Here is a 14,544-nt window from a genome sequence, read left to right on the forward strand (position 1 = left end):
TGGCCCGCTGCTCGTGGACAAACAGACTAGCCATCACAAACAAGCTGGACATAGGCCATAACCTTGATTGTTTTGTTCTCTGCTTTCTTCTTAGCATCTAGAAGACCGTGTAGCACTTAGATGAAAGAAATATTTGAATCCTGAGAAGCACAATAAATGCAGTCTGCTTATTCTATGGTCAGTTATCATTGGCCTTCTCAGGGGCTTACACCACATGCAGGTCCTAGAAGGTAGAAAGGTTTTAATCCGGTGCAGCTATTTGCTTCAGTTTCCCAGCTCCTCACATAAGCTGAATTGGGTCATTTGTGAGGAATTTTCTGCTTCAGAAGATACTAGCAACTGGGCTCATCACATGACTTTATAATGAGGCAATCTGGCTGACCTTCAAGATGGTGGTAGACAGACTGTCAATTGGGTGGGGATTGAGGACCATGGTAAAAGGCAGTTGTCACTTGAAAAACATACTCTGTTTTCAGGTCATTCCTCGCATAAGATGTGACTACTATTTGCTTAGGAAGGAGAGAATTTGTCCTGAAATTTATTCCTTCTGAAGAGGCTTTTTTTTTGGTGGGGGGAGGGTACAGGGTCTCACTCTGTTTTCCAGGCTGGAGTGCGGTGGTGCAATCACTGCTCACTGCAGCCTAAACCTCCCAGGCTCAAGCAATTCTCTCACCTCAGCCTCCCAAGTAGCTGTGACTACAGGAGCATGTCACCATGCCTGACTAATTTTTAATTTTTTTTTTTTTGTAGAGACAAGGTCTCCCTATGTTTCACAGGCTGCTTTTGAAATCCTGGGCTCAACAATCTGTCTGCCTCAGACTCCCAAAGTTCTAGGATTACAGGCATAAACCACTGCACCCAGCCTAAAGTTACATTCTCGAGGTCTTGTAACAATGTGTCAGATCCCTGTCTTTATATTTGTGAACCATTTCTGGATGATTGGATTTAGAGTGTGGCATTATAAAGGCTGCAGAATTTTCAAGGTCCAAAACAAAAAAAGCTATCTTTCATTTTATTTTGTTTACTCATGAATTAGAGGACATCTAATCTAGATTTAGCTTGGGTTCTTATACAAAGCACCAAACGGAATTCAGAGGCCTGGATCTTATACACGTTTCAATATAGTGACCTTTAGCTGGTCTTATCATATGTCTGAGTTTCAGGGTTCTTCCATGTAAAAACAAGAGTGGAGAATTCCTCAGGATCTTCCAGGTTTATAGTCCACTTACTTGTATTTTGCAACAGTTCCTAAGAAGGTTCAAGTTCTGATTGATCTTGTTGTGAATGTTGTTCCTAATTCCAATTGAAAGAAATGAGGGCTTGGTTACATCTAAAGATATATTTTTACAGTGATCCCAACAGGTTCCAACCAAATTCAATATTTGCTCTAGCAATACTTTGTATTTGTATAGCCTCTTGTAATTTTTTAAAACAACATGAATTACTTAATTTGTTTAACTTTTTTCTCTACAATAACTTTTAACGAGGCCAGATAGGAGAGAACAAGTTGAGGGCATTATTCCCGTTTTATATATGAGAAAACACCCTCAAAGAATTTCAATAATTTTTGAAAAATAATATAACTAATTAGTGGAAGAAATGGAACCAGAACCGGGGTCATCTGATGGATGGCCCAGAAATTTAAAAAGTATTATTAAACAACTACTTATATAAATATTTTGCTATGACATCATCTTATGGGACCATAAGACATGTTCTAATTCTCTGGAAGCTTCCATGTGGCACAACTGTAATCAAATAATTTGAGCAAATTGTTTAAGAGCAAAAACTGAAGTGGGACTGTGAATGAAGGGAACACAGAACCGAGAGGAACACAGACCCACCTGGGGAGTTCTTGCAGGGCTCACGTAAGATAAGGCATTTGACTATGGTCTTGAAGAATGGAGGAGTTGGCTGGGCATGGTGGCTGATGCCTACAATCCCGGCACTTTGAGAGGCCAAGGCAGGCGGATCACCTGAGGTCAGGAGTTCAAGACCAGCCTGGTCAACATGATGAAATCCCACATCTACTAAAAACATCCCGAAAAATTAGTTGGGAATGGTGGCATGCACCTGTAATCCCAGCTACTTGGGAGGCTGAGGCAGGAGAATTGCTTGAACCCAGGAGGTGGAGGTTGCAGTGAGCTGAGTTCATGCCACTGCACTGCAGCCTCAGCAACAGAACAAGACTCTATGTCAAGAAGTAAAAAACAATAAAAATGGATGAGTCAGCCAGGCATAGCATGGAAGAAGGACTTTCCTGGTTGAGGGAACAACATAAACAAAAGTACAAAGGTGGGAAACAACTTTATCTGTGCAGAGAAAGATACCCACTTCTTTTTGGAACATAGATTGAAAAGCTGGGACTAGAGTGAAAGGAAACTAGAAAGGGATCAGATCATGAAAGGTCACATTTGCCTTGTAAGCTTGGAGCTTTTCCTGGACGATGTGGTGGGAAGCTACTGAACGGTTTTACTTGGAGGCATGACTTGGTCCCATATCCAGATAGCTAACTGTTGTGGGTGCATATAGGTTATGAGAGGGGTGTAAGAGAGGAGGCGGGGAATTCAGTTTGGGGCTTTAGCACAGGATGGAAAATGCTCAGATGTTCTTTGGAGTGAAAGCAAGCAGTTAAGTAGAAAACCTAATGGAAGTGATCATCTTTCCAGAGGAAAGTGAGGTATTTTCCCTTGTTACTTGGTAGCTTAAGGTTATGCACACTACTTCTCTTGGTGTTATTACAGATTTCCCATTGGAGTAAGCTAAAAGTATGCTGTAAATAAGATAAAGCTAATGCTACTAACCAAATAAAATTGGTTGACTACTGTAGTATAGGGAGTGAGCAAAGCCCTTTACATTCATTATATTATTCAGTATTCTCAGCAGTATTGCAAAGTAGGTTTACTTACCACAGATGGAAAAATTGAGACACAAAGCCAGTAAGTTGCCTGCTGAAGATCTCGGAGCTAGTGTGTGATCGAGTTAGAATTCAAATGTGGGTTGGTGGCTGGTTGCAGTGGCTCGTGCCTATAATCCCAGCACTTTGGGAGGGCAAGGCAGGTGGATCACTTGAGCTCAGGAGTTCAAGACCAGCGTGGGCAACTTATGGAAACCCTGTCTCTACAAAAAAAACACAAAATTTAGCCAGGCATGGTGGTGTGTGCTTGTAGTCCCAGCTACTTGGGAGGTTGAGGTGGGAGGATCGCTTGAGCCCAGGAGGCAGAGATTACAGTGAGCCAAGATCATGCCAGGCAGTCCAGCCTGGGCGACACAGTGAGACCCTGCCCCCCCCCCCCACCAAAACAAACAAACAACAACAACAACAAACAGGCTGGACCGTTTCCTCAAATGTAGCTTTTCATTGTAGCAGGTCTTGAAGTAAAAATAATAAAACAGAGTAAGAATGGAGGGTACAGACCAGCAAGAGGAGAGGGTAGGCTATGGGGCGATGTATGGTCCCTCAGTGCAGCTCAGCGGCAGCAGTTAAGACCTGTGGCTCACTGTGGTCAAAGATTCCAGTGTTCTCACCAGAAAAAAGGAAAAGATGACAGACAAAGCTACAATGACTCTGAGTTCCACAGTGTGATGTCAAACATTTTTGTAGGCTTGGAATTCAGGCCAGTGAATGGGGCTGAGAAACTCTCTAACTCTGCCGCTTTTACTGCTGCTTTCCCTTTTAGATTTCTTCTATAGACTGTATATTCTGTGTCCCACAGGTTGAAAAGCTTTGTTATGTAAAACCTAGATTTGGGGGAAACTTTCACAAATGCTTGTGTCTATCTCAATCGTGTTTATGACTATTGGTTAAGCTATGGAGGAAAAAAAAATCTACCTTGGAAGGTAAAGCCATCAACTTGACTGTTATTATTTCTGGATTAGTTTCTGTCACATCTCCTCAACTTGTTGCTTGGAAATGAGGGAACGCAGAGAAGAAGATATTTTAGAAGTAAAAAATATGCTAGGTCACAATTCCAAACATTATCCCACTAAATTAAACCTTCTTGTTTATAAAATCTAGGGTATTGCTATCACTTTTTAATAAAATTGATTATGTGAGCTCCCTGAGGACAAGTGGTAGGTCTGTCTTGTTCACTGCTATATCCTCTGTGCATAGACTCGTGCCTGCTATATGATAGACATTTAAGAAACATTATTGGTTGAACAAATGAATTAAAGTTCTCGAACAATCTTCTTTCTACATTCAGATAATAGTTGGCTTTACTAATTTTCAGAAACACATCAAGAACCTGTGATGTTTATCAAACAAGGGAAAGTCTGCCTTTGAAAGAGAGATTAGGTTGGTTCACTGGTGTTTCAAAAGTCAGAGAAGGGACCAGTTGATGCAGACTGCAAGTGGGCGATTCTTTAAAGGTAACGTTTGACAGCTACAGCACAACAATCATAGAATCATCTGCCTTAGGAGCTCACAAGAAGCAAGATCAAGTTAGATAACAACTGAGAATTAACCCTTGATTTGACAAAATGGAGATGACTGACGACTTTGGCAAGGTGGTTCTAATGGGGCAAAAGTCTAGTGAGAGTAAGTATGAGAAAGCCTGAGAGAAGAGGAATTGGGTAACAGTTAGGTTTCTGCTTTCTCCTGCCTCAGCCTCCTGAGTAGGTGGGATTACAGGCACACACCACCATGCCTGGAAAATTTTTGTATTTTTAGTAGAGACAGGGTTTCACCATGTTGGCCAGGCTTGTCTTAAATGCCTGACCTCGGATGACCTGCCTGCCTCAGCCTCCCAGAGTGCTGGGATTACAGGCATGAGCTACCACACCTGGCTGTTGTTTGTTTTTAATGTAGAAGGAAGAATGATATGATTGTAGGCAGGTGGGAATAATTCATCAGAGAGGAAAGTTTAATGACAGAAGAATGTGTTGAATTATTGGCGTGATCCCCTTGGATAAGAGTTGGAGACGACACACATTTTTACTGGATAAGTTGAAGGGTTGGTCTTAGCCTGAGGCGTAGACCGTTCATCTGTAGTCATGATGGGGAAGACAGATGTCAATTATGGAGTCTAGATGCTGATAAGTGGGTAGATGTAGTGGTTGGAGGTTCTGGAAATTCTCAACAACACTCACTATATGTCATTTCATCATTTGGCTTAAGTGTTTTTTTCTCTCATTCGGCTATAAACTCCTTTGTGACAGTGGCATAGACTTATTTGACCCTGTTTTTCTGGCAGTTTTTAGTTGCTTGGCATTTAAAAGACACATTTAAGTCAATAGATGAATGACTAAAATATACACCTGCATTTTCTGAAGACTAGTATAATACTGGAAGTCTTCAGGAAATAGAGGTTGGAGGGGGTATAAGAATGGAAAAGCTTTAAAGACTAATTCCAGCAGTATTAATGAAAAAAGAAAATGCATTGCAGTGTGAAAAGGCTGTGACAGGAGCATTAAAAAGGTGGGTGGAGGGCAGATTTTGTGGAATCAGTAAGCAAGGTTTATTAAGAGCCTCCCAGGACCCAACCCTACACACTGTACTGTTGGGACTTGAAGAGAAGAATGATGTAAGATGGCTCTTGAAGACTTTATAATCTGCCTGTTGTGTCAAAACCTTACATAACCAGGTGGAAGATCATACGGTCCTTACTCAATTCTTCCAGCTTATTAGCTAATAGTGTGGGCTCTGAAGTAAAAAATGTCTGATATTGAATCTAGACTCTGGCAGGTTGTCATTGAATAAACCTGGATAAATTATACTTTGTGTGTATCTCAGTTTTATTATCTTTAAAGTAGTGAAAAGTTTTCACACATTGTGGGTTTTTATGAGGATTAAATGAGTCAATATATGTAAAACTAAGAATTGGACATGTAAAAGTAACCCCCACATGTTAGGCACCACTATATTTAAATGAATGGGTATGAGAATATACTGGGCAGCCAAGGGGTATGATAGAGAAAGCACACTCTAGAGTGACTGTCTTCTCTTCACCTGATTCCTCCTGGTGGCTATGTCCTCCTTACTTCATGACCTCTGGCTGTGTTGAACCGCAAAAAGGGACTTGTTGATTGAAGCTGGAACAAAGTCTCTCACTTAAGAATTTGTCATCAAAACAAGAGACACAGGAATTGATGTTAGTAGGAGCTGACTCACCTTTGTAGCATCAACTTTTTGATAAAAGTTGATGCTACAGACTTCTGGTACTGAAGTTCTTGTGATTTCCTGAGTTTCTTTTTCCTGAAATTCAAGTGTTCAGTTTTTTACTTAAATCTGTAACTACTCCATTTCTAATAAATCTTTTGTCACCTGAAGAGCAAAAGTTGTTGTTTTTTGGCTTGCAAACCAACACACTTTTGCATATCTAAATAGATTCCAGGCTCAATGGAGCTCCTTCAGGGAGGATACTGTACCATGGAGTTTTCAGCTCTTAAACAGGCCATGTAAGTCATTTGTTCAGCCAGCGTTTAGTGAGATCATTCTGTTTTTGCATTGCTACATATTGGGACTACATGGATGATTCAGATGGAATTTCTTCCTTCAAGGAGCTTGAGTTTTGTAGCCAAGAGATTTCTGTGCCAGATTCAGAAGAAGAAGGGAACAGGCTACTTTCATAGGTTTAGGAGGAGTGACTGGGTTAAAGGTGGTACCATCAAGTATTGCTGAGTCTGGACAAGAGGTGGTGTGATCTTTGGAAAAAACAATTGAGTACACTTCCAGTAAGCTGTCAGACCCCTGCCTTTATACCTCTCTTCTTAAGCACTTACAAATGATTCCCTTCAAAATGAAATTTGGAAGTTGAAATCTTTGGGGCTGGTGAAAATAATAACAGAAACATGCTATTCCATTCATTTGTCAGCGGAGGTTAATATCCATCTCTCCCAGTTTTGTTTGTTCACCTTAAACAATGTAGCAAGTTTTAGCATCATATGATAATTTCTCCGCTATCTACTCCCCTTTTGTGGCGGTGGTTGGGGGGGGATACTTTTACCCTAATCTTTTCAGTTTCATTTCTCACTGGGGCTTCCGTCATCATGCTAGCATTCCTTTCATACTTGGTGTATTTTTTTTTTAAAAAAAAAAACCTCTGTGCCTTTGTTAAGATAGTCTTTCCCCACCTCCTGAAAGAATGTTGTCTTCTCATGACTTTGTGCATAAATTATACTTGTCTTTTTCAGTAGAAATATCGCATGCCTTCTGAAAAGTTTATTACTTTTCAGCTAAAAACTGTACTTTTTTGGATTCCAAACGTGCCACCTGCACTTCTTGTTATAGATTTTATTATTTGATGTCTCGTGTTGTAGCTATTATCTCCAACAGTTATCTTCCTCTCTAAAACTGTTGTAAGGCATTCAAACAGAATGTTCTAGAGGCTTTGTTTTGTCTCTTGAAACAGTAGCCCCTGCTCAAGGATTCTTCAGATACTTCAGTTCCTGAAATTGAAAAGCAATGCATATTTTTATAGGTCCTGATATGTGAAACGTAGATTTTCTAGCCTGCTTGATAGATAAGGTAGAAGAAAAGATGCATTTCCAAGAAGGAGCGAGGCACATCAGCTTATGTCATTTGGGGAAGCCAAGCAAAGACACCTCAATGACTGAGCCAACATGGGGGAGAGGAACAAGGAGGAAGAAGAGCAGGCTGGGTTCCAGAGACAAATCAAAGTAGAAAACGTGTGGTAAGTTGGGTTCCCCAGGAAACAGCCTGATAGGAACATTAGCATGCAGGTGGTTTGTTAAGGGCTGTTTCTGGAATCAATACTTGTGAAAAGGAAGGAAAGGAAGCAGGACTGGGAAGTGGGAGATGCTTTGCTGTCATGCAGTCTCAATGGAATCCTCAGCTGATCTTGCAGGAAATTCTGAAGATGAGATAACCCTTCAAAGCTGTCCTGAGTTGTGTCAAGAAGGAAGGCTTTCTCCCCAAAAATCAAGCAGCTGTTGGAGGTAGGCTACCCCAGGAAGGTGCATGTCCTCTGGCAAGATGACTTCTGTCAACAGATAGATGAAATGTGTCTGCCAGTGTCTGCCAGCAGAACTTTTAGCAGCCGGAATAGTCAGTCTTTTTGACTACGAGAGGAAGACGTGGGCAGTGCATCATCCTGTCCGACACAAGGTGTTTGTGTGCCTAGGAGCAATGCAGGTAACTAGAAGCTAAAGTGATAAGGCTATAAAATTAGCACTCAGATTCTGAACAGTGGTTCTAGGTAGCCTCAGTAGGTCTTAGTTTTCATTACAGGCTATCGAAATTATCCTATGAGTTGTAACCTCTATTTGGGTGTGAAAAATGCAACTTTACTTGGCGTTCCATTTCTAATTGGAACAATACCAGACAATTGTGATATGTGCCATCAGGTTTTGCACATAATATATTACTCAGAAAATAATATTGAATGATTAAGGGACCACATAAACCTTTTGAGTTACTGGAAAACTGCATATTCTTTCCAGTAACCTTTTGAGTTCCGGGAAGGCCATTCTATTTTATGAACCTCTTCTTAGCACTTTAAAAGTCTCTTGCATTTTCTTCTCCATTTCAATCCTGGTTTCTACCAGGACCGTCAAGTCTTCATGGTCTTGTACTTTGGTTTATTTTCTTTTCTTTTTAGATTTGAAAGGTACCTTTTCTATACAGCATCTCTTTTCTTTGGCATTGAAAAGAGCATTGCTCCATATTCTTTTTGCACCCAAGAGGTATGTGTATGTGTGTTTAATCTTCAGCACCTTGGTCCTATCCTGGAATGAAAGTTTCTCATTTATAACATTCCATCTTCACCACTCAGGCACAGATAGATCCTTGTGAAAACTCAAATAAAACTACATATGAAGGAAGTGGTCTCTTTGCAATGTCTTTTGGCCAACTGCCTGCAACTTACTTGAGCCCTTCCTGCTTGAATCAAAGTCTTGGGTGGCCTAGGGCTTGTTTCCTGGCTTTGGTAAAATTCAAAGACCTGGTAAAATCCAGACAGAATGGGAAAATTATGTTTACAAAAGAGGATAAGTTAACTTGAGGATCAAAACAGGCAGTTGTAGGCAGTCATGATTCAAGATGAGTGAAGAGATGAATTAAAAATCAATCAACCATCTCTAATCTGCAGTTTCCTTATCTATTAAGTAGAGATAATAGTACCTAATTAATATATGCTATTAGGATTAAATGAAGTTATATATATATTTATATAAATGAAGTTATATATGTAAACATTTAACATAGTACCTGATGAGACGTCAGTCTTTAACAAGTTGACATTTTGTTGTTTAACATAGATTGTTACTACAAGGATGGGAAATACAGCACTATATTAAATAAAATAGAAATTTATTTAAAAGCAGTTCAAGATATTGGCAATAGTAGCAATGACAAACTGGGCTTGAAGTCAGCAGAGAACAGATATTTTTAATATGTTTATATGTGAAAGAGATGAGATGCTAGACTGGGACTCCGGATAACTGGCATCTAGGCAAGCTTCTTCCCACAATGATTTTGAGCAAACATGTCAACTTTCCAAGGATTCGTAGAATTATATTTAAAATAATAGTAGAGAATAGATAGTTATTGCTCTCAAAATATTTAATGTGCTTCCCTATATCCTTCAGCTTCCCTCACAGTTCAGTTGTGCATAGCTCTGACCAACGAGCTGTGTTCAGAAGTGTGTGTATGTTCTTAAGAATGGATGTGTGGTCTTCCGGTTCTTTCTTTCCCTGCTATGGTGGGTATGGAGGGTGTGGGTTGAAATTAAGTAGCCACAAAATGGGACCAAGTTGAAATACCTGAATTACCACATGGAAGAGAGCTGCCCTAGAGCACTATTCTACTTTCAGTGTGAGCAATCTAGTATGAAAATAGAATATATAAGTTTTCATGTTAAGCCATTGAGATTGTATCCTATTCTGATGAGCATAAATGGCATAGGGTTAGATTAAGCTTGTCCAACCCACAGCCCTGGGGCTGCATGTGGCCCAGGATGGCTTTGAATGCAGCCCAACACAAATCTGTAAACTTTCTTAAAACATTACGAGATTTTTTTATTTTTTTTTTTATTTTTTTTAGCTCATCAGCTGTCATTAGCATTAGTGTATTTTATGTGTGGTCCAAGACAGTTCTTCTTCTTCTGATTTGACCTGAGGAAGCCAAAAGATTGGATACCCCTGAATTAGATGATACCCAAGATTTATTTCAGCTATAATAGTTTTCATTCTGACCATTAGGATGAATGGAGAATGTGAACACTATGTATGAACGTAGCTCTGTTAAATTTGTGGTCACTACAGAACTTAGGAGCCACTTTATGAAGGTTTTATTTTATTACAGGTGCAATAATTAGGGGCCATGCCTAGAGTTTTTACCTTTTCTGTTTTCTTCTACATGTGTGTGTGCTTCTACATGTGTGTGTTTTATGTTGATATGAACAAAACTTTCTGTTATTGCTTTTAGCCAATTTTTCTTCTTATATACTCTAACTGAAAGTGAGGTTAACACACAATGGCTCAAGGCACTCATTTTTTAAAAAGTAATACCAACTTAGTGATAAGGAAAGGAAAATGGGATAAGAATACTAAATTAAGATTCAGGCAAATAATTTAATGATATTCTTTTTTTGCATTTAAATTCTAAAGTAAGTAGACATACGTGACTATGTATAATTATAGTGTTATGCCTAAAACGAATATCGTATAAAAATATTCACAAGTGTTAATTGACGGCAAAGTTAATCAAAGCCAGAAGTATACATTTTACCAAGAACAATCAAAATACATAGACATACACACATATCCTCAAACTGCAAATATATGTAAATGTTAACTATACTGATAATAGTAGAGCTAAACAGCTAAGAGCTTGAGTTCTGAAATAAAACATTTACTACCTAAATAAATTTTTAAGTTATTTACTATCTTTAAGACTCAATTACCTAAAATATAAAATTAAATAACAGTAGTAGAATACTAGGACCTATGTCATAGGGTAATTTTGAGGGGGAAATTGCTAATGATCTATGAAAAGTGCCTAACATAATGCCTGGCATAGAGAAATCTCTAATAAATGTCAGCTATAGACATAGTTAAATCACCTCAAAGAGAAAAGTAGACCTCAGGTAATATAAGATTGTTGATCTTTCTGGCTAGCAAGACCATGTGTTCCAAAGGATATAAAGTTATTTCCATATTGATGTGGTATTTTGTACCAGATTACTTTCCAACTGAAGAGTTTTTCTATAAAGCTAAATACTTTGCCATAGGTATTTGGCATTGGTATCTGAAAGTGGATATTAGTTTCTACCTTCTCCACCCAGCCCCAGCCCTTCAGAAATATCACTTACTTCTCGAATGGGGCTGTTACAAGTCAGATCTTCTACAGAGAGGTCCAAATGAGTAAAATAACTGCCTTATCCTCACTTGGAATTTTCTCATGTAAGTTCATAGTGCACATTTTTATTGTCATTGAAAATGGCTCTATATTCTAAATGCTTAATGATGTGTGAGAAATGATCTTTTACCTGTTGAATACAGTAACTGAGACTAAAATTAGGATTCTATCATTAAAATTAACACTAATCAAAAGAAAGATTGAGTGGCTATATGACTATCAGACAAAGCAGACTTCAAAACAAGAAATATTGCCAGATGTGAAGAGAGGCATTTAGAAATAACAAATGGGTCAATTCATTAATAAAATACAACAATGCACCTATATAGGCTCCTAAAACCAGAGCATTAAAACAAACAAAATCTGATAGAACTAAAAAGAGAAATAAACAAATCCACAATCATGACTTCTCTTTTAAGTTCTATCAGATTTTGAAAAAAAATCTGATTGAAAAAGTAAACAAGTAAATTAAATGGGGTTAGAAATTTAACAAGTAATTGTGGAATAAATGAATGTTCATGTATCATTCCTTATACAAAAATAAACTTCATAGAAATATTACATATATAAATTTAAAAGCAAGGACTATAAATATTTTAGAAGGAAAAACAGAGAAAAACCTTCATGACCTTGGGTTAAGCATATTTGGTAGACAAGTTGCAAAAAGCTCTAAGTATAAAGAAAAATTTTGTGATTTATTGAACAAATAAAAAAAAATCTGGTCATCGAAAGATCCCATTAAATAAATAAATGTGCAAGTCACAGACTAAAAAAAAATTGCAAAATAGTTTATTGACAATAGACTTGTATAAAAGCTAGATAAAGATCTCTTATAAACCAAAAACAAAAGTAAAAACAACCCAATAAAAATAGGAAAAAATTGTGCACAGACACTTCTTAAATAAAAACATAAAAATGGTTAATAAGCACATAAAGTTTAACATCACTATTTATCAATGGCATGCAAACAAATCACAATTCCATTTCATACTCCCTGTAGTGACTAAGATTAAAAAGGCTATCAAATTACGGCTATGATGTGGAGGAACTGCAATGCTTAGACACGCTGAAGGAAACGTGGATGTTACAGTTATTATCATGCAGCTATTCTACTCCCAGACATTTACCCAGGAGGAATGGAAAGGAAACGTGACTATAGAAATATTGTATAAATTGTTTCTAGAATCCTGATTTTTAATAACCAAGACCCAGAAACAGATTAAGGATTTACCAAGGGTAAAGAAATAAAGAAATTGTGGTTTATTCAAACAATAGAATATTACTCAACAAGAAATTAGAGTAAATTGGTTATACACATTTAACATGAATGAATTGGCAAAGCACTAAATTGAAAGGAGGCAGATATAAGAGAAAAGATAGGGTGCATTTCATTTTTATATAAAATCTCATAACAGCCAAATCTAATTTGTGTTCCCAGAAATCAGAAACCAGTTCACAATTCTTTCCTTTGCTAATCCTATTTACTGAATAATCTTGCCATATACATTTTTCATATAGCAGACTTTTTATTTCTTTTTGTAGTTCCTATTTCAACTCCCCTCTTTAAGCCTTTTAGATTTTCACTAGATACTTTAAAACACTTATTTGAAAGCTCCTATCTAGTAGATCCATGATCTATGCAATCATTGAATTTGCCTCTTATCTTGATTCTTTCTTAGCTTTACCTTCCTGTTTCTTGACTCTTCAAGTGTCTTATAATTGTTAGTATATGTTAGATCTTATGTGTAAATAACTGTAGAGACTGAAGTAAATATGCTTTTCCAGGAAAAGTTCACACATTTTCTTTTCAAGGCTGTTCATGCAGAAGCCTGAGTCAATATTGCTTGTAGTCAGTCTGAGTCTGGGCTTTATGTTTGCTTTATTTAGATTTTGAACATCACTGGCTTCTAATGATTTGAGATCGGAATTAGCAACTTCTCTTTAATTGGCTGGGGATCTGAACACCGGGGAGATTCTGGAGATGTCTTTGTGGTTTATAATCCAACCGTCAGTTTTCTAAACTATATAAAATATTTCTCTGCCTTACAGTCTCCAAGATTTTTGGGTTTCTGGGGAGTTTCCCCTTTTTCTCAAGGATGTCCCTTGCTTTTTGATTTATTGGGAGATTAATCTCTTCCCTGCTGTCTTGTTCAGGCTTTAGAGTCCTGTTCATGATTTGAAGGCCTGGAGAGCCCCAAAAGGAATTCTCTGTCTCTTGCTCCAACTCAGCCTTCAGCATCTTCTGCCTTGCACTCTGCTTCAATCTTTGTCATCCATTGCTTTATACTTTGTGTTAGCCTGAAGGACTCAGAGGGGTTTCTCAGTTCCCACCCTGAATGCCTGTAGGTATCTGCAGACTCATTGTATGCCCAGAGTTCCTTGAGATTCCAAATCTTCATATCAGCTCACTTGGCCATTAAAATTTCATTAGGCCGAGGTGGGTGGATCACCTGAGGTCAGGAGTTTGAGACCAGCCCGGCCAACATGGTGAAATCCCATCTCTACTAACTAATACAAAAATTAGCTGGATACAGTGGCAGGCGCCTGAAATCCCAGCTACTCGGGGGTGCTGAGGCAGGAGAATCGCTTGAACCCAGGAGGTGGAGGTTGCAGTGAGCCAGGATTGTGCCATTGCACTTCAGCCTGGGAGACAGAGCAAATTCCATCTCAAAAAAAGAAAAAAAAAAATGAAAAGCTTCATTAAACCTTGAGATAATTGCTCCTTCACCATCTGTGGTGGATTCAGCCTTCTGCCAGACACTACAGATAAAAGCAACAGAAGCATTGTTCTCATTTAGAAGAGCTTGATATCCTCTGGAATTTAGTTCATTTAGACTTTCTCATCCTCAGATTTCTAATGGGTTCTTTGATCTTAACAACTATGATTTTGTAGTTTATCCTCCTTCTTGTTTCAGTGACGGTGACAGACTCTACTCCTTTTTACATCCTAATCGAAAGCCTGTACTTTCATACTGCCACTATTGTTATTTAATATTTTTACTACCTGGGTTAGGTGTGGTCAAAGAATGGCCTGCATGACAAATCCAGCTACCCCTATGTTTCTATTATCCTTCAAGCTAAGTCAAGCCCTTTACAGGAAACGCTCACTAACCCCCGACCTAGACTATGACATATTCTGTGTCATAAGATGGTTTTATCTTTTCTGTTTAAAAGAAGGATATTCATTTTGTAGTGTGGTTGCACACATGGACTAGGAAAATCAA

The sequence above is a fragment of the Saimiri boliviensis genome, chromosome 15, assembly GCF_048565385.1.
Source record: "Saimiri boliviensis isolate mSaiBol1 chromosome 15, mSaiBol1.pri, whole genome shotgun sequence".
NCBI classification, from domain to species: domain Eukaryota; kingdom Metazoa; phylum Chordata; class Mammalia; order Primates; family Cebidae; genus Saimiri; species Saimiri boliviensis.